Genomic DNA, 20,755 nt, shown 5'->3' on the forward strand with positions numbered 1-20,755 from the left:
TATAATTTGGAATATGCAGATGATTTTTTTTCTCCGTCAAATCACCGTACAGTATTTGTTGCTTTCTTCTCAACAGAGAGCTTTCCTAGAAAAGGCAGTCTGGGGCGGATGAGGCTAGATGAAATAAAAGATTCATGCATGAATAATTAACATATTGGAGGCCTCACTTGAACTTGTTGGCTTACCCAGATGAATGAGTTAACATGTTGGAGATTATTATAAAGAGGGACTATTCTGCTCCAGTAGATCAATTCAGCTGAAAATGATGAAGTATCGACGCACATATAAATATATGCTTGGTACTTAAAAATAATCCTTCCAATAAGTATAGTCATATTGGAGTTCTGCTATGCTGACAGTCGCAGAGACAAGATAAAAAGATTTGGCATGAGTCATTCAGTTTGACTTTTGCACTGAAATGAGATGCAAGCCTGGGAAGTCGCTCTATGTAGGGCAGCCGCCGCGCAGGCGGGCAGCTCCCACCTCCCTGGTTTCACGGCGCGGGGGAAGAGTGGCGGCAAGTGGAGCAAGAGCACCTCCAACTTCAACACAAAGGCTGCTGGATGAATGCACAGGGCTCGCCTGCTGCTCCTTTCCATGTGCAGGGGCTCACTCAGGTGCTGAGCTGGATGCTCATCAGGGCATTGCCACAGGCTACAGGGCCAACACAGGCACTGGCACAGAGTGATGGAGTCTGACAGTGTCCCTGCACTGAGCAGAAAGTGCTCCTTTAACTCTAAATAATCATGATTTACCAGTCTTTTTAATTTAGCCAATGCTTTCCATTACTGCCTACTTCTTCGAAGGCTAATTGCTGCAAAATGGAGTCTTCCTTGTAAATTGACATCAAATTCATGCTAACCATGGGAGGGAGAGAAAATTTAATTACAAACTTTAGTTCTTACCTCAGCTTTACTAATTTTTAATTGTATCTAATAATAGTGAAAACCAAACTGGGAAAAATGTATGGGATTAAATTCACGGCAAAGAAATTGCTAGATTTTTTTATCCAAAAGTATGCCAAAGTTTTCTGCCTCTCCATACGTCTCTATATCTCAGAGCACTAATAGTAAAATAAGGCTGGGAAATAAAACTGTATCATCGCTTTTCCATGCCTCTGTTAAATAAAACCTTTCTAATGCAGGCACACAGAGCTGTGGTGAGGCAGGGAGCTCGTGCCAGGCATGCTGCATGTGGGGTGTCTGGATTGCAAAGGGATGGCAGCCACAGGCTTCTGCTGAGCAGGTAGGGGGACTTGGCAAGGTGAATTGAGAGCGCAGCACATCTTGTCCTGGTTGTGGCCCTCACTGCATTAGCTCTTAGAAATTATTTCAGAATGAAATGATTTTTCTTTCAGCCACAACTCCTCTAACAAACACCATTGTAGCCATCTCCCTGCCACATGGCATGTCACAGTGGCTGTAGCCCTCATGCCAGCCCTCATGCCGAGCACAAGCAGGGCAAGGTCACTCTGGCACTTGGCACTGGGCAGATGATGGGTCCTTCCCATGGGGGTTTTTTATTTTTCAGAGTTAAAGGTGTACCATTCCATGAGACTATCCAGGACTGCTGGAAAAATAAAAATAGATTGGAATTATTTTGGAGATGTTTCTGTATATTATCTCTCAGCTGCACAGTGCTGTCAAGCAAAACGTCTTCTTTCTTCCATCAGTGCACAAACATAAACCAGATATAACAGGGCACGGAATTTGTGTGTGTGCAAAAACGCCTGATTTCTATGCACAACTCAGTTTTTGACAAACTTAAAGTTACCACTAGCAGCACCTCTGGGCAAAGCAGAGCTTTTCTTCCAGCTCTGACAGTGAACCAGGGCTCACCAGATGCCTGCAGCCAGGCTTGGGCTGCCAAGGGTTGGCAGACCCACGGTGACAATTGAATGGCACTTTTTGATACGTGGGTTCCCCAGCTGCACACACAGTCATAAGTTAGGCACTTATTTACATGCACCTCCAGTAACTGGATACTTCCCAAAATCTGGGCATCAGCACAGGGATGTGCTGAGTGTGCCTCTCAGCTGAGGATGTATTTAGCTATCCCTGAGGCTGCTCCTCAGGGAGGCCTGGCAGGGAGGTGATCCTCCCCAACACCCAAGCACTGTGCTTCAGAGTGTGCTTGCTGATGAAACCATCCTGCTCTGCAGACAGTCCAGGGATCCGGTAAGAAAACTTTCACCTGCTAGCAATATTTTTCCACTTAGATCTGTTCCTAAAGCTTATTGCCACATCAAATCCCATTACAGAAAATAAGGAAATGTTAAAATTAAGAACTAATGTTCACATGAAAGAATTTTTTTTACCATTTCCTTTAGCAAACCAATGAATGTTTAACTGTTGAAATTGCTTTGAAACAGCAATAAATTATTTCATGCATACATGCCTAATATTAAAACCAGAAGTTTTCTTAATATGAAGTCACTGGTACCAAGATTCATGTTTGTCTTTGTTAATTATCTACTTGTTTATTAGCTTAGTTTCACAGAGGAGCTGCTGATATCTCCAAGTTAAGGATTTTGGAGCTGTTCACAGGATGTAATAATACAATTTTATTGGGTGCTTGTTCAGAAAGCGTTTTTAGTTGTTTGCACTTAAGCCATGAAACTGCCATTTTTGCTCAGCCTGAAGCCCCCTGCATGGGTTCCTTCTGGCCTGTGTCTCCCCAGGGCAGCCACAGTGTCCCAGAGCTGCAGGCAGGGATGCTGAGGGAAGGAAGGATGCTGCCCTGGCACTGCAGCTCAGGCAGATCTCTCCCTTGAGCTACACTAAGACAAGCCTGACCCTGGCCTGTGCTCCCTGCAGCCCAAGAGGGGCCACTCCTAGTCAGGTTCTGAGTGGGCCAAACCAAAGAGACACAAACTTTGCAGTTGATTTAATATTTAAAATTTGGGAAGATTTTTAATTATTCTTTTTTAATCACCAGATTGTGCATTCTCTACACAGCAAACTGCTCCAGGATGCAAGGATTTCCTTTGAGAGGGAAAATCAGTGGCACAGACTCTGGGAGTATGTTATTATTGGCTAAAGCCTTTTTATCACTATCAGTAAAAAGTTATTCCCTCAAGCGTCACCTCCCAGAACTGGGGCAGTAGAGTCAAGTTTAAAAAAAAAGTTTCCAGTTGTACAAAGGCTTCAGGTACACTTGGGGTGAGGAAAAAAAAGCCTCCAAATCTCACCAGTTAGCAAGGCCTCTAAACAAAGGACTAGGCGTTTTTCCAAGCAAAAGCACATTTATTTCAAATTGAAGCCCTCAAAGAAAAACACCCCAGCCTTTCTCAAAGCAATACCTGCATGATGGGTAAGATGGGGCAGGTCTCAGCTGTGGTTTGACTCATCCTTAGTCCACGGAGCACAGCCAGAGGACAGCATCGACACTGCAGGAGCACACCTGCCCAACTTCCAGTGGATGCTGGGAAGCCTCTGTGGACACATCCAGCTCCACCTTGTAAGCTGCAGTGCCCCAAGGCACTACTGTAACAAAGACACCCGGAGAGAAACTGGGAAATGCATCCTGGCTGCAGGCGGGCACCTCTGACCTCCTGAACAAAAACGTGTTTTCTACTGACTGTGGATATGTTAGACAGAACATAGGGCAAAAGAATTATGTTGTCCTCTCGCAAATGCAGCAAATTACCCTTCCAGAAATGTTTGTAACAATTTTTCAATGCAAATTCCGAAAGTTTCAACTTTTTAAAAAGTTTTTTAAAGTGTGCAATATTTTGAAACTCAGCTTTTCCTGTTGTTGCTTAAAATCCACAGAAGTTTAACACACCGAGGATAACACAATTTCAAAAAATCCTATAAATAATAATAAACACATTTGCCCTACTCTGGTGCTTCTCAGAGGCAACATGGGTCCTGCACTGCAGCCTGCCGTGGGGTGCACACTCCTCCAGCCTGTGACAGTAACCAGCTGCAGGTTACTAGCAGACTTAGAGATGTGCTTTTCCAGAAAGATAATGATTTTTTGGACATGTGTGGCAGATGGGAGTGTTAACTCATAGTGCTAGGAGTTAACCTGATTGTATTATAATGTGATAGCTCCACAGCTAATGCCCATCAGCACTGTGGGCCATTTACTTTATCATAAAATAAAATTAATTGAGTGAAAATAAATTGCAGAGAGATACAGAAGAATTTGAGAACATATACATGAAATACACGATAGCTTGAGTCTCCTGTGACACTTATCTTCATTAGGGAGGAAACAATTATTATTAATTCTCTCTTTAAAAATAAATATCCTGAAACTTGCAACAAGATTTACTGCACAGACTGCAGATGCTGATATGGCTACACAAGCGCTAAAATTTCTTTTCCTTTGAAGAAGGACTTTCAGACTCAGCAAAGTGTTACAACAAGGTGGCTGCTGGTGCCCACATCCTGGTGAAGCCTGCCCAGAGCCCTCGGGGTGTGGGGAAAGGGATGTGGGGGGCCCTAGTGCTGCTGTGGGAACAGCACTGCGTATCCCCCGGTCAGGTGAGCAGCAGGCAGCTGGGCTGCAGGCACTCGAGTTGGCTAATGGGCTGCAATATTTCTAATGGAGAATGTTTATTTGAGTGCATGTGTGCTTTTGGCAAGTATAGCAAAATAATGACATTGAGGCTTATTGATAATAGTCATAATTCCATGTAATGACCAAATGAGCAAAATGGTACAGCCATCTCTTCTTCATCTATTATACTCCTGTCCACAGAGATTTCTCAGTTAAGGACTGTTTATTTCTGCAGCAAGACATAGACCAGATATGCAGAATATAAACCTTCCTATTAGGACTCACTCGTATGTTTTTTTTCCTTCCAAGTCATTCGATGGCATGCAATTTTGGGGATCAGCTTTCTGGTTGTGTGTGAGCTACAAGTCAGAAATGCACGGTGCCAAGTGAGAAGTAACCAGCCTGTCTGGTTCTGGCTGCAGACACCCGTTACACTCCCACTCAAGAGAAGCTTTTATTTATCTTCTTACAAGTCAGTCACAAATTCCCACAAGATGATTTCTACATGTTTTAGCAATGGCATTTTACAGGTCACCATTAGTTAGTTTCCCTAAATACAAGTAGGGCAAAAGGTTTCTTCTTTTCCTTGCTTTTTGACATCAATATAATGGCAATCCCTCAAGCTATCCAGTGTCAGCTCCATGCTGAGGAGCAGCTTGTGGGCAGCCCTTCCAAGTGCCAGCAGTGGGAGGCATCAGTGCACATGCCAAGAATGCTGCTTCTGACACAGCCACCCCAGGTCCTGCCCTGGACCCATTCTACCGCTCAGGTGAAGCCGAGGAAAGCCCACAGGGTTGCTTCTGCAATCCCAGACACCCTCTGGTTCTGGCTTTTACAGAACTGCAATAAAGTTCACATCTACTCACACCAAACCACACTGGCAGCTTCTGCATTTACTGAGCAGTTGCCCACAGGTGCAGATGTGAGGCTTCACTTGCAAAACCACCCTGCCAAGTCCCCCCTAATGCTGCCTCCTCTGTTTAACTGACACCACACACAGATTTGTCATCTCCAGGTGACATTTCCAGCCTGGCCACTGAGAGGCTAGGCAGTAATAAACCTCCTGAAGTGCTGGGTGAGCAGGAGAGACCCTTTAAACTCACAGGCATTTTACTTCATTACTGAAGATTTCATGTACCTTTTACATGATGAGTTTTGTTCCCAGGTCTCAGATCTCCGTACCGCTCAAGGTTAATTAGATAAACTTAATAGAAATAGCCATGTTTAAAAGAGTTACATGCATCTGCCTCCCTCCTGATAGGAAGGGATAACCCTCAAGCACTTGACCATTGTGCAATGACTCCAGGTAGCGAGAACCTGAAATCACATTATATCTCCCTGCAATTTCATTAGCACTGCCCAGTGACTAGGTGCAGCTAGTGGTTATTTGGGCTGTAGCACAAGGTGAATGCTTGGTAGCAACACAGTCTTTGGGCACTGCTCTGGACATGCAGGAAGACAGATAAGATGCAAGGGATGTGGTTTAATTAGACCACAACTTTATTAAGTTAACTCATCTGGGATCTATCCAGCACAATTCTTTCTTTAATCACTTCCACATGGAGGAGAGTTGCCATGAGCCCTCCTGCTCCCCACAGCTGGTAACCAGTCCTGTGCTGGACTGTGCCACCCAGTGCATGTACAAGGATTAGGTCTTCCTTTTACAAGGCACCATTGTGGCTATGGATGCTATACCCATTCCCAGCTCAGCCTGGCAGTGAAACATCCCACTTTGCTCCCACAAGGACAGCCTGTGGCACAGGTCCTGTCCTGCCACCAGCCCCAGCACCACAACGGCCCAAAGATGCTGCGGGCACAGAGCAACAGTGTGCAGGGATAAAGATGCAAAGATGGATTAGCATCATGTCCTAGATTATAATTTATTTTATTTTTAAATTGTCTCTTTAACCTTGTAGGAAGAGTGCAACAGCCAAAGTCTATTTTAGCAAGGGAGATCTGTTTCCAAGGGAGAAAACAGCTAGGCTTCTTCCAGCTATTGTCCGCAGCATTGCATAGGAGCCAATACTGTTTTTGTTTTTTTTCTCCTGACAAAATGCAGACTACCTTCCTATGTTAGAAGATTTTGGTGACTTTAATTACCCAGTTGTGTGTGTTTGGGGCAGAGGGAGAGAATCCTGAATGCAGAACAGACATTACTCTGCACTGCCAAGTCCAGCGCTGGTCACCAAACTGCAGCAAAGGGCTCTTCCCCTGTTCATGAGTGCATACTTGCACCTTTCCACCACCGTGTCTGAGCCCAGCAGAGTCACTTATGCTTCGGTGCAGAAATATTGTCTGTGTGTGGGTCAGCAGTAGCCAATATTTTATCTCCCTAGGGGCTGAGCTTGCCATTTTCCTGACCAAAAGGCAGTACAAAAAGCATCCTTGGAAGGCCATCTCCACATGCCAGAAGGACTTCAATCCCCATCTGGGGCGGCACAATGTGGCTGGTAAGCAACAGAACCAGCCTTGAGGTTGCTCACTGGTGTGGTGCTACATTTCTACAGTGTAACGAACTAATTTGCTGTTTGTTGTGTCATGGATGCTCCTTTTTTCTACAAAACATCAGGGGTCAGAGGGAAAAAGCATCATCTGTTGCATGACTTTGTTGTTATATGCTGGTTGCACTGGAAGCAGCAGCAGCATCGTGCCCAGGATCCACTGCAGCACCACATGTGAGGCTGCACCGCTACAGAACAGTGGCTGTTCCTCCTGCCACGCGACACTTGGTCTTTGCTTTTCTCATACACAGCATTATGACTTGTTTTTATCTTCCACATTATTATAAGCCTTTATTTGGCTGCTGCAAACCAAGGTCTTAATCAAGCTCAAGGCTAAATTATGCTGGAAATCCTCGGAGGGAACGGAGGTGATGCCAAGCTGTGGGCTCCCGGGCAGGGCCAAGGCTCTGACTCAGCAGCTGTGTGGCATTGTTTATTTTAAGCTAACTATGTATGTGTACATATAGAGGCAGAGCATGTGCAAGACAGAGACCTGGGAGAGTCAGTTGCCCTGAACTGAGCACTGATGCTGCAGCTGCTCTTGCTAGAGCAGCCAAGGTGTGCCTGTGCTTTGGGGATTTCAGTCTTTCAACAAAGTGGAAACATGTTTTACCTAACATACCAAAACCTTGCTTTACCTTCTCTCCATCCCATCCTGGGGTGTTGATTCTAGGTCCCTGACAAAGCAGTGGCAGTCATGAGCCTCCAAGAAAGGCTGACCCCAAATCCAGCCTTTGGGAAAGGGGCCATCTCCTAGTGCCCCCATCAGACCTTGCACTTTGAAGGACACAGAAGAGACTTCCATCTGGGGGTGAGCCCCACAGTGACATGTTGTGCTCTTACTCCCCAAATCCTGTGCAGAATTGGTTTCTCCCAGCTGTTTGTGCTTTCCCAGGCTTCTTCCCCTGCTGCTGCAAAACCAAACTATCCAGCCATGGAGGTCACTTAGCTGTTGCCTGTATTTGCTCCATACAAATACAGCAGCAGATCTGTCACATTTCTTAGGTGACACAAGACTTCATCCAACAGAAGAATTGCATCATGCTTTTTTTTGCCAATGAGTGAGAATAACCCCTGGGGAGCCCAGAACCCCCCAAATCTCTGATGGACCCAGCACCAAACCTGCTGAGGGGCCAGAAGAGACCATGCCTGTGTTTACCTGTCTGTGCTTTCCCACCAAGGACAATCCCACAAAAGTGGGATCTTGGGGCACCCCAGGCACAAGGCAATTATACTCCAGGTATTGTCAAGCCCTGTATTTTAGGTCAATCTCTGGACTCTCAGACCAGATCTAAGAAGTTTTTGTTCTTCAGTCAAAAGCCAACGAGATGGAGGAGAGCAGGGAGGCAATGGTTGTGCTGCCTGCCTGCACTAATACTTAAGGTACTCAAGGAATGTCACTGCTCCTTGACTCTGAGCATGTTTTCACCTAAATCTTTCTGGGGAAGTTATTTCTTCTCTGCTGTCCTACTGCTTACTCCTTTTTCTTCTCCAAATGAACTTCCCTGAGCTTCCAAATGAGCTTCCCTGAGCCTTCTATCCTCTTTGGATTCACTGCTCTGTAGAAGTCAATAGATATCCCAAGGGTATGAGCTTTCTTTATATCTACTCCTGTCTCCAAAGAAAACACCACATGTGGTATCCACAAAAGCACACAGTCTCCTTTAATAAATCAGTCCATTCCACACAGAGTTAACACCCCCTTGTATTTATATTGTTTGTATATTTTCCTTCTGTGTCCCTCAAATACAAGCCTTTCCCTCTTACTGTAACAGAACATTTGCCAAGAAGAAAATTAACCTTTCTCACTGAGCAGTTGAAGTTGTACAGCTCTTCCAGACCACACATTCAGCTCAATCCCTATACGGGCCATTCACTTAAGAGCTGGACTCAATGATCCACATGGGTCTCCTCCAATCAGAATACTCTGTACCTTCTGTAACTTGCACTGAAAGAGGACACTATGCTGGGGCTGACACAGTGACACACTTCAGCTACAAGAACACTAGGAAGATCAAGCTCCCAACATGTCTGTTTATGACTATTTTCTTTATAATGCACAAATCCATGAGGCAGGGTTCAACCTGAGATGCATGGCTTCCAAAATACAGAGAAAGATGAACAACACTGTGTTGGCTTTGGTCAGCATTGACACAAACACACACCAGAACCAAGACACACCACATTTCCTTGTCCCTCCCTCCACTTTCCTCTTGCAGCTACTGATGGCTTATCAGCATCTTGTCATTATGTAGGGATTTAATCTCAGCTGTCTATTTTATAACCCTTGTTTTGTCCCATCTCTAAAATTAACATCTAGCATTAAAATTTTTGAATGTGGCTTTAAAGCCTTCAAGCAAATATAAGCAGAGATAGACCTATGTAAAATAGGTTTCCTTGGAATACTGACAAGCCTTCTGAAATGGCAGGCATGAAGGCTGTCTCTCTTCATGGGGTACAGTGCATGCTTTGGAACTGTTTGATAGTTTTAAAATATTTCTGATGCAAGGGGTCATAATGCTTTCCAGATGAGTACATGGAGTGCAAAAGGTAATGGCACAGACACTTCACTGTTCTACCTCTTGTCCCCTTTCTGGCAATATAAGAAGAATCTGTCTCATCTTATCTCTAGTTTACTGGTAAACGTGAGTTATTCACTTCCAGCCTCTTCACTAAACTGAAAATGTTAAATGCACCACAAACAAAACTTATGAACTTTTTTATGTGATTAAAATGGTCATAACTATCTGATGTTTCTTGCTGATTGAATCTGCCACTTCTATTTACTAGGAAAATAAATAACACATGTTTGCTGTCTTTCTAAAAGGTTCTATTTATTCTGTGGTCATTTCCCACTTATGATATTTCCAGCTTAATTTCATAAAACAGCTTTTACATGGCTAAAAAAAAGGCTCTTATTGTACATTGTCTTCAAAATATTTTGCCTTTAAGCTGTGGGCTTTTATTTGTAGGAACAACCAACCACCCTGTTTGTGAGGCCTGTACTCCTCCAAATTAAAAAGAGAAACAGCTGTATGTCTTATAAATGTCTGCAGAGCTCCAGTGAGATACTGTTGAATTGTTTGCTTCCCTATCTTCCCACAGGACATGCCTCTTAAATCCACTGCACGGGAGAAAAACATAGGTAAAAGCCAAATAAATGTTCCCCTCTGGGCACATGCTTGTAGGCACAAATCATCCATCCATCCATCTCCAGCAGAGAGTTTACAGCTACTTTTTCAGATTTACAGATGTAAATATGAACACAAATAGTTTGATAAAAGGTAATGGACCGACACACAAGTTGATTCCATTTTCTGAGCAAGGGCTGCCTCACCTAATTTGTCAGTCATCAACACAATGCTGATTACAGCCAACTCTTGGCATTTTATTAAAAGGCGTTTTTCTTCTAACCCCAGCCTGCTAAATTCAGGGAATTCCTTGATCTCCATCTCTCATTCATTGACCTTTTCAGTTATACAGGTGGCATAAGGGAAGGTTGGTTTTAAACTACTTGGTATCAGAGCTAAAAGGAGAAAGTTTGAGAACAGGAGGGACTGTAAACTCGAGACTCTGGACAAAAAAAATAGCAAATTAAGGAAGAGTCATGGTTGGTTTTGTTGACAGCAACAACACATATTTCTCAGCTGATTTTTAGCCTACTTCACAACCCACAAGTGCTTCAGGTGGGTCACAATTTGCAGCTGCTAAGACACAGCCCACCCTGTGCTCAGGGTCCCACAGGGCACTCCTGGGGGCCAAGGGCTGGTCCCAACTCCTGGTGTGGGATGTGAGCTGTAACCCAGCACATCAGCTCTCACACATGCCTACCTTGTGCAGAGTTGCCAATTTTACAAGATGGGCTGTGCTGTACTCACACATAATGATGAGCAGATTTGAGCCCTAAATCTGGAGAGCTCAACAGCTGCCCCCAAGTCAAACAGGAACAGAGACAATGCATAACTGAAATGGCAAGTCATGGGATAATTAAATTATTTGTGACAGTAAACCAAAATAGAAAGAAAAAAAAAACCCTAAAACAAACAAACAAACCAGACAGAGCCATATGCTGCCATGCACCGCACACCGCAAAGAGAGTTATTGCAACACAGCACAGAGACCCCCTGGCCCCAGCCGACGGCTGCGCCGAGCGAGAGCCTCTGCAAAGCTCCAGGATGGAGGCGAGGCACAGTTTGGGCACACGCAGGCTGGAGACACTGGTGGGCCCCTCCATCCCACACATGTGCAGAGATGTGTGAAGGTTTGGGGCTGCAGCCTTGCTGGGGAGGATGCTTGGCGCTTGCCTCCTTCAACCAGCTCAGAAGATAAAAGGCGACAAAAAGACTTTTCTCTGATAGCAGTACAGGGACCCCAGGGGCATACAGGTGAATTCCTTCATAACAATCCATCTGCTGGTTGTGCTGGGATGGCTCAACCACCAGTCCTGTGCTATTCATTTACTCCACTGGCCCAGAACAGTGCTGCACCAGGCTGACGTGTGGAGCACAGGGCTCTGCTCTTGGGAACACCAGTTCCCATCTCCCCTCCAGTTACCAGCTGTGAAGGCATCAATAAAGCCATGTCAGCGGGCAGCTGCTGCCTGACTGCCCTGCCAGCAGCACCACACATCTCAGCTCTGGTCCCACTCCAGAGAAGGCTGAGGCCTCTGCAACATGTTTTTTCCTGAATGATATGCACCGTTTGGCATTGAGTGATTAATGCTAGCAGATGGCAAAAGCCCAAAAAGCCAGGAAAAAAGTTCCTAGGATCTGTTCAGTGAAGTAGATTAAAGAGAGCTAAACTGACAAACTCCAAATAAATCAAGTTTCTGCAGATGATCCAAAACCCATCCATAGTTTCTGTGGACGGATCCTTGAGAAGTTTTCAGCAGGCAGCAATCAGCCCCCATTCACAGGCAGGAAGGGATCAGCAGCTGCTTTTGTGTCAGTCCCACTGTGGCCACCTACGACTCGGTATAAGCTTTTAAATAAGCCTTCGAGGAGGGCACACAGAGGCTGTGAAGGGGGTTGTTGGGGGTAAAGGGTAGGCTGAGGAATGCGAAGGGACGTGGGACAAGGGGCCCTGGTGACCACACTGCCACTGGTGGCACTTGCAGCTGCCAGGTCACAGGGCCGACTTTGCTCCTGTGTGCATCCATGTGCAGTTTCCTTTTTAAAACTGGTAACTTGCAGAGTAGGAATATGGAAATATGGTAATGTTTATAGGCGACAGCAGCCTCCACCTTCGGATGTTAATTATACATTAGAACTGGACAAATTATTCATTGGGAACAGTTTGGGCTCAGGGGAAAGAAAACAGTTTTCTCCTCTAAATACTGCAACCAAAGTCTTTGTCAGTGCACTTAAAATATATAGAGAGGCTTTGTGTGCACACACTTTACAGCACAGCTATATTTATGACCAGTGTGATCTGCCTGCTAACTCAAGTTCATGTGCGTGTCCAACTTTGCTCATCTATAAACTGCTCAGAATTATTCAAGTACGTTATTCTTCCAACATTTTACCCCTGCCATGGTGGATTTGCAGTCTTTGGCTCCAGCTTGTGTGCCTGGACCTATCCTCCCTAGAAGTAAAATTGTCTGGGTGCTGAGTTCCCATGTGTCAGGCAAAGGGCTGCTGGGCTTTCCCACCCAAGTCGAGCATTTGTCATAGAATGTCTTCAGACATGTAAAAAAACCTCATCAAAAACACTCTGATAATGAGTCAGAACAGGGTGTCTGCTTTTAGTGTTGGCTCAGGTATCTTAATCACTCTCAGAGGTATTTGTCCCATCACCAGGGGCTGAACCTCAAGCTGCCTGGGAAAGCTGCAGCCACATTATCCTTCCTGCAGCCATGCCACTGCCTGCTCTGCCCACACAAGCACAAACCTCAGACGTTGTGCTCCTATTCTTTGACTGGGTTTCCACGAGTGGTGAAATCCCATTTTCACTATGCAGCAGTCCCAGAATTACTTTAGCACATGAAAAATTACTGCTTCCATTAAACTTTGTAGATTTTAGGAAGAAAAGGCCTTTACATGTAAATTGGTTGATGTTTTGAGGAAAGAAGAAGGGGAAGAAAACTAACACCAAAACTTTGGGAGAGAATTTTGTCATGAATTAAATTTAAAGGAAAGAAACCCCAACACTAAAATAGAACAGAGCACGATATTTACAGCTTAATGCTTTTTTAAGTCAGCAGAACAAAACTCTGGTTTTCCTTATTGACTGTTAACCACAATAACATAAGACTTGTTCAATTTCATCTTTGTTCCTTTAATATTGGGAATTTCTTTTTTATTTTATTGACGAGGAAACATCCAGTTTTCTGGCTGGAGCCTATTATGTAAAGAAAGCATAAAAGGATTCATTACTTTTTAACTACTAGCAGGGAAGCAAACAGAAGAACTGTATTCTTTTCGGTGAGTTCAGCAGCTGGTAGCATTAGTGTTTCAAACACCACATTCATAATATCCCATCTCCCAAACTCTTTGAAAGAGTATCAGTGCAGGATCTGAGGGCTATGTCACACATGCATGTACGTGTGGGGGCTGATGTACATTACAAATGATGCATTTGCTGACACACAAGGGATTGCACTGCATCTTCCACCCATTAACCAGCAATGCGTGTTAGAGCACAAGTGCTGGGATTCAGTTGCTCAGTTGGAAATTCAGACTGGTTCTCCATGCACTATTCTGGGTGCAGTGGGACCCAGTGCAGCTGAGCTAGTGGGACATGTTTTGGCCATTGTGCCTGTGCCATGATGGCAGTTCCCTGGGCCCAGCCATGAGACCCGTGCCTGACTTCCCCCTTGGGAAAAGGAAACCAGACAAACAGCAGGGATGCTCAAGGAGACGTGTCCTTCCCTTTCTCCTCAAACAGAAATCCTACTCCCCACGCATCTCTTCACAGCATTTTTTTTTCAGAGGCTAAATATTACAAAGGTTTGGCATACAGGACATTTTAGGGTAGGTTTTGGGGTTTTTTTTGAACCCACACAGTAATTAAACCAGTGGGTTAAGCAGCAAAAGAGAGAATCTGCCTCAGGGCTGAGGGCTGTGGAATACCATCCCCACCAGAGACTAAACACTGCAAGCCACTCTGCTGGTAATGGATGGGCATTTTAAAGGAGGCAAATGATAAACAGCGATGGAGCGTAATTGGCGCTGTTTGTTGTGCACTGGCTGATGAAATGCCAGCGAAACTGAGTCGCTTCAAAATGACATGTTTATGTGACATCAAAGAGGCTGAGCTGACTTTACATTATATCTGTGACAAATGTATATATTGGATTGCTGTTTGCCATTTAGACCTCCTCTGATTACTTCTCATTGTAAAGAGAAACATTTGCGATTCTGCTCACTTGGTAAATCTGTAGAGTGACTTGTTAGCAACACATGCAGGGAAAGTTGTTGAAAAGCCCTTCTGGGCCTACCGTAGTAAATATGTATTCACACACCCGATAACGTGCTGCCGCTTGTTGCTTGAAAGACGAATGCAGACAGAGAGTGCTGCACAGAGCAGTGCTTCCACACGTGCTCCCAACCCAGTATTTGCACTTCAGGCACTAAACTCAAGCCGCCACTGCCTCCTCCCCCTAGACCTTCACGCAATCCCACTTCATGTGCTTCTGACCATCAGACATCAGGAAAGTTTGCTGTGCCATGGCAGACCCTGGAAATAGGGCTTGCACAAGCTGCCTGGCTGAAATGCTATGATTAAATTGTCCTGGGAGATGGAAAATAAGCAATTGTACTGGGAAGAGTTAGAAGCAAAAAGTTGCTTGCCTTTCCCAAACATGTGTCTCTTGCCTTTAGGGAGAAAACGAAAGTCTAAGGAAGTGTTCAGAACTCGTATGTCTTGGAAGGGCTGGGATTTTTCCCTAACCCAGCAGCCCTCTCTCCAGCAGTGGGGTGGGGTGGGGTGGGGTGGGGTGCAGCACCTGTCAGCAGAGCAGAGACTGCAGGCATTGGAGCCAACACAGCTCAGTGGCAAGCTGGGAGGTGGACCAGGTAGGGATTCCCAGCCACCCTGATCCTCCAGGTACCACTTGGTGCCAGGTCCCCTGGATACCTGTGCCTGCTGCTTGTGATCCCTGTGTAGCCCACGGCCCTGCAGTTTGGTCAGTCACAATGGCAGAAAGCTAACAGTTCCCACAAAGCAAGGGAGCAGGATGTGGGGGGAAAAAAAGTACATCTCCAACTGCTAATTCCTACCCAGAATTGCTGGGTTAATCGCTCTGACAACATCAGCAGATATGGAGCCCTCAAATCAATTTTAAAAACAAAACCCTGTGACACAGCTAACAGCCTTGCACCACTGACTGCTTCACGTGTAAACTGTGGGAAAGCAGGTTCTGAGCCCAAGAACAAAGCGTCTGCTTTGGGAACGAACAGCACATCCCTCACTCAAGGGACTCAGGGCTGGCCCACGGGCCTGGCTGTGGTCTCGTGGCAGCTCCTGCCCCCTCGGCACAGGGGAGGCAGCTAACAACAGCTGAATGCACCACACAGCTTTCCCCCGCCTCTGTGGGTCGATACATAAATAGAGAAAAGATTTTCAAGCTGCTTTCTATTACTTCTGTTATGTTTTAGCCTTCCTTTCCCCTCTGCCCCTGCCAGCCCCCTTCATTTGCCCGGCAGGCAGAGAGTGGGGCTGGCTGCTGTCACCCCCCTCACCACAGCATTCTGCTCTTAAAACAGGCAGCAGCTCCACTGTCCTCCGAGAGGGCAGAGGCTGCCAGGGCTCTGAAGTCTCAGCCTCAGGGGCTGCAGCAGTCTCTTCCCACTATCTGGCTAGCTTCTATGTTTTGTTTTGATCTTGTTAGCCTTTTTTTTTTTTTTTAAGGCATGTTGATGATTATCATACTGGAGGAATGCACTAAATACATAGCATAACTGGAGGAAGGAATTATTGCTGGGGGAATGTATAACATGTGTGTGCAGAGCTCTGTAATGTTATTCCTGTCTCATTGATAAACTTGGGCAGATTTCAGAGGCAGATATATTTGTAAATATTGCAGGGAGCGGATGGTCTTTGAGCTGACATCCAGACAGGGGCTCAGGAAAACAGCCCACACCCAAGCTTTGGTGCTCCCCACACACAGCAGCCACACTGCCCCTTGGCCACAGGAGGAGGGAGGTAGCATCTCCCCCACCAACCCACCACCCAAATGGGCTGTGCAGCCCTGTCTGCACACACTCATATTTGATAGCACATTCACCTGGGGGGCAGCAGGGACTTTCACCACTGAAGTAAGACTTACATTCCTCAAATTAAAGCAGAGGTATATTTTTACCTCTCTTTACGGATGTGCCCTCACTGCAGCCAGTAGGACTCATGAAACATCATTTGTTCCACAGAAGAAATGAGAAGCCTGAGACTGGACACATTGTGCATTCACATGGATAAGGAAGGACCGAAGCTTAGTTTATTCTTAAACCAGTGCCATTACAAAGCACCACACTGCCACTCCCACCTCCTGCACAGATGAGAGAGAATGTGAAGCCCCAGCTGTGCCCCGGCTTGCCCATCATCATCAGCCCTCCTGCAGGTCCTCCCTGGACCCACTGCAGGAGCGCTGCTTCCCCTGTACCACCCACTCATGGCAAGCTATGAACCATTGACTCCTACCATCCCTGCTGCAAGCTGCCCTGTCACTGCCAGAGCCTGCAGAGTCCAAGCACCAAGGCCCCTATCAGTCTACTGTAGGCCAGACCTCGGTTTTCTACTTATTAGATTCCACTTTTTCTTCTAGCCCAAAGCACACACAACACAAAGCTGCAGCATTGCCAGCCACAGGCAGCCACTGAAGACGAAGCTCTAGGCCTCTGTACAAAGTTTGCACAGGGGTAAACACATGTGGGGCCCAGAGCAGATGTGGTGGTCACTGCAGGCACATTCTGGCAGGGGAGATGACTTTGCCCTTGTCACCCAAGTGCAGCAGCCCAGGAACACACGCCACCGATGGAGCCGCAGTGCTCCTGGAGCGCCAGCACTCTCCTCCACAGCTTTGTGCCCGCAGCTCCCTGCACCCAGCCCGGCCACAGCTCCCCAGGAAACAGTGCATTGCCAAGCACACCCCTGCCTCCTTGCCTCTGCAGGGCACCTCCAGACTTGGCCTAGCGAGTATGTTTACTGGTGGGTGACAAATAACTGCGCGTGTTGACATGCGATTGTTAATATGTCTGTTGATATTGATTCAATAAGGAGTAAGATGTTTCCCTTCTCCTTGGCGCGGCACTTTGCCTGTTTGTTTCTGGCTAGCACCGGCGCCGGCACTGAGCAGGGGAGTGACTGCCAGCAGCGCTTGGCCATGCCCGTGCCCATCGGCAGAGGCTCTGCAATGGGCTTCACGTTGGATTCTGCAGATGGAGCAGGGACAGCACTAAAAGCATGTCACACTACTTGGATCCTCCTGTGAGTTTTGAAGCAAAGCATTTTTCTGAGATTAGGAATGTTTTGCTAAACTTTGAACTCCTTCCTCCCCAAAGCTACAACTCAGTGCCTCCCATGGGCACTTCGTTTCCTAGGCCAGTCCACACCGAAGGCCACAGGTCCTGACAAAACCTTTTCCTTCCTGGCATGAACACAGCTCCCATGTGCTTGTGCCAGTATCAGCAGCATGCCCAGCACCTTCTGGTATGCCTTTGCCTCCCATGAAGGAAAGGGACACGGTGTCACCTCCCAGCAGGGCACCCTGTGTTGCACCCTTTGCCCAAGCTGGGCCAGCACATTCCTCTGCCCATGGGAATGGTGTTTAAACACTTTCAGCCACCAGCAGTAGCACTTTGGGAAGCCTTATCCAGATTCAGGAATGCAAGCTATTCCCTTCCACCACAAACCAGTCTAATGCTATGGCTGTACCTGCAGTATCCATGTGCCTCATTTCAGTCCTGCAAGAGCTCTGCAGCTTGTTGAGGCAAAAAACCCTTAAGCGTTCGCAATATCAGAGCTTAATAAGAGAACAGGTGTCTTGAAAGCACCATGTGAACCTTCAGCTGGGGATGTGGGAGAAGAAATGACCCTGCTATTCAATAGCATGTTGTTAAAATATTTGTATTTTCTTCATGGTATGATTTGTTAAGGAGGCAAGATTTATGCAACTATACTATTTACTTTCCAGTCCTTTCTGGTACTACTAGGCTCTGATGACTGATTTCAGTCGACATTAATGCCACTGAGGAATCTCAGTTGTACCAAATTCCTAGGAGTCTCAAGAAAATATATAAAGAGACTTGAACTGCTGTCTCCTCTGAAGACTAAGACTGCAATGTAAAATTACCCATGCTATTGGATACCAAAAATCCTGCATGGGAAAGCAATGCTATACTACAGCCACCAAAAAAGCTTTAATCAGGATGAGCACAAGATAATCAAGCCATGGGAGAGAGTATCAGTCAGAAAAGAGGATTCCTAAGTTCTGCTCTTGCAGCATTTTCCCCTCTTAAAAACAGAATAATCAAGAGGCTCTTTTTCCAGCCTTCTGTTCATCCTCTTTTTGGATTGCCTTTCTCTATTTGCTTACACACAGCACAGAGGTTACTGGTTTTAACACTCCACAGCATCCCTGAGAGCCTGGGGCTAAGAAGGCTTCAGCAGTGACTTTGGCAGCTGCACAGCTGCATCCTCCAAAAGGAGAAAGGAAAGGAGGAAAAAGCTGCTGTCGGTGCTAGCCTGTAGCCTCAAATTTTAGTTAATGCTGCCTCTAAACAGTCAGGTGTGAACTGAGAGCTCAGCAATGGGCCCTGACACTCTCCCTATCTGTGACAGGTACTCCCCGGCAATGAGAGGGCAGCTTGGCACAACTCCATGCAAGTATTAGCAGTGTGGTAAGCAAATGACTTTTGACTAGAAATGAGGAGCAGTCACTGCATAACAGCAACAAAAGGCCAGGGCCAGCTGTGCTTCCTGAAAGCAGGAAAGGAGGCTGCACCAGCAGCTCACTGCCTCCCCTTCTCATGCAGGCTTAAGGGCTCAACAAAGCCGTTGCACAGCTGAGCATCCCACATTTTTGACTTGTTGCTCAGATGTGCAGAGAGCTGGATCAGGCTGCTGGAGCTGCCTGGGCAGCTTCACGGCTTACTGGGCCAGGTTTTGAATATGGCCATGCGCTGGCCCTGCTGGACCCAGACACATCACCCAAGCTCCATTTAGAGCAGGAAGGAGGCCAGGAGCCACAGGAGCTCCCTGTCTTCCCTAGAAGCAGGTCACGCTCCATCCTGAAGCTGTGCCATGCTCTGAGCACGGCAGCAACAGCAACAAGCAGAGGCTGTGGGTACACAAGGCTGTCTGCCAAGCTTAGTAACTATGCCCTCTCTGTTGTTTTCCTTCAGAGAGGGACAAGAAGGAAGTATCATTATTTTGCCTTTTCCCTATCCAGGCAGTACAAGGTGAAGTGAGATACGCTGAAGCTGGAGAAGCTTCCACTTTTCTGCCCCAAGGCTGCTTCCTCTAATGCTGTAGATGAGTGGGGTTATCCAGTCACTTTGGCACCTCCCTTACAACCATCTGTGTCCTTTCTGTTGTGCCACTCTGAACAATACAAGTGCTGCCATTCCTCCTGCATAGCCTTTCCTCTTCTCCACCAACACAGACTGGCCAGCCAACCGTTCCAGTCAACCACATCAATCCTCCTGCCACTCACAGTCATCTCAAAGACATTTAATATAGATATAATGCACAAAACACTTTTGCATATTCTGATAACATCCCACTCACATTCCCTTGTGAGTTGTAAGCTCTTTGAAAGAGACACACAGATGCTCCCATTGCACAACACAGTTATACCACAGGGCAGGAGTAGCCCTGCATGCTGAAGCAGGGGTAGAAGGCGCTGCGCTACCTTTGTGGGGAAGCTGTGCTGACAGGCTTTCAGAGTACAGCCCAGAGGGGACTGATGCTGGTCAAAGAGGTTGGGACTCCCAACTTCCCTCCAAAGCCTCTCTGAGCTGGGCATGGAAGGACATAACTGCAGAAAGGTCTAAAACACAGCTAGATCGCACATTTGATCCAGGGTCAGCAACTATATGTTGCTACATTTTTAGGGTGTGCTCAGCAAAAGCATGCTTCAGAAAAAGAAAGAAGCCTCGACAACTGATTTTAATTTAATGGTAACAGCTCCACAGGTGTGGAATAGGTTTTTAAAGAAAAATAAGGTCTGCACTTCTTAAGGAAACTTAATTGGTTCAATCCACAGCTCCCCATAGCTATTGAACTCATTGTACACCTATGTTTTATGCATAATGACTTTTCTATCTGGTATCAGACAGTAATCATTCCAGAAGGCAAAATTCTCAAAATAACCACAATATATGCATACAGAATACATTTAAAAGAAAATCTAAATTGACTGTTCAGACCTTCCCTCACTTGCCAGTGGATCTTCTCCAAACAGAAGGCATTCCAAGTCGGCGTAGGAAATGCTAAGATAGCATGCTTTCCATATTGTGTTATCGGAGCGTCTTCCAAAAACTCAAGCTTTCCCATACAACAAAATGTCATGAAGAAGGTTTTACTCCAGTCTGCGTATCACAGGCTGTACATACTGCTTCAGCTACTGTAAGGTTGGCAAGCAAAGCTTGTAATGACTTGAAGTACAGTTTAGGAGCAGAAAAACTTTGCTTCAGAGCCACTTGCTCACACCGTCTGATTTTCATTAGGAGGGGTTTGTGTGCCTGTGGTTTTTCCCCCAGGAATGAAGACAGAGATAAATGTCAGAGGGGACTTTTTGGTTTTCAATT

The 20,755-nt window shown here is 46.1% G+C and overlaps 1 long non-coding RNA gene across 1 annotated transcript in view; it reads right to left on the reverse strand.

Annotated features, from left to right (window-relative positions):
* The window catches only part of LOC146434507 (uncharacterized), a 247,945-nt gene that overhangs the window by 40,511 nt on the left and 186,679 nt on the right, over window positions 1–20,755 (reverse strand). The gene's annotated exons all lie outside the window — the stretch shown is intronic.

The sequence above is a fragment of the Lichenostomus cassidix genome, chromosome 7, assembly GCF_008360975.1.
Source record: "Lichenostomus cassidix isolate B80296 chromosome 7, HeHo_3.0, whole genome shotgun sequence".
Taxonomy (NCBI): Eukaryota; Metazoa; Chordata; class Aves; order Passeriformes; family Meliphagidae; genus Lichenostomus; species Lichenostomus cassidix.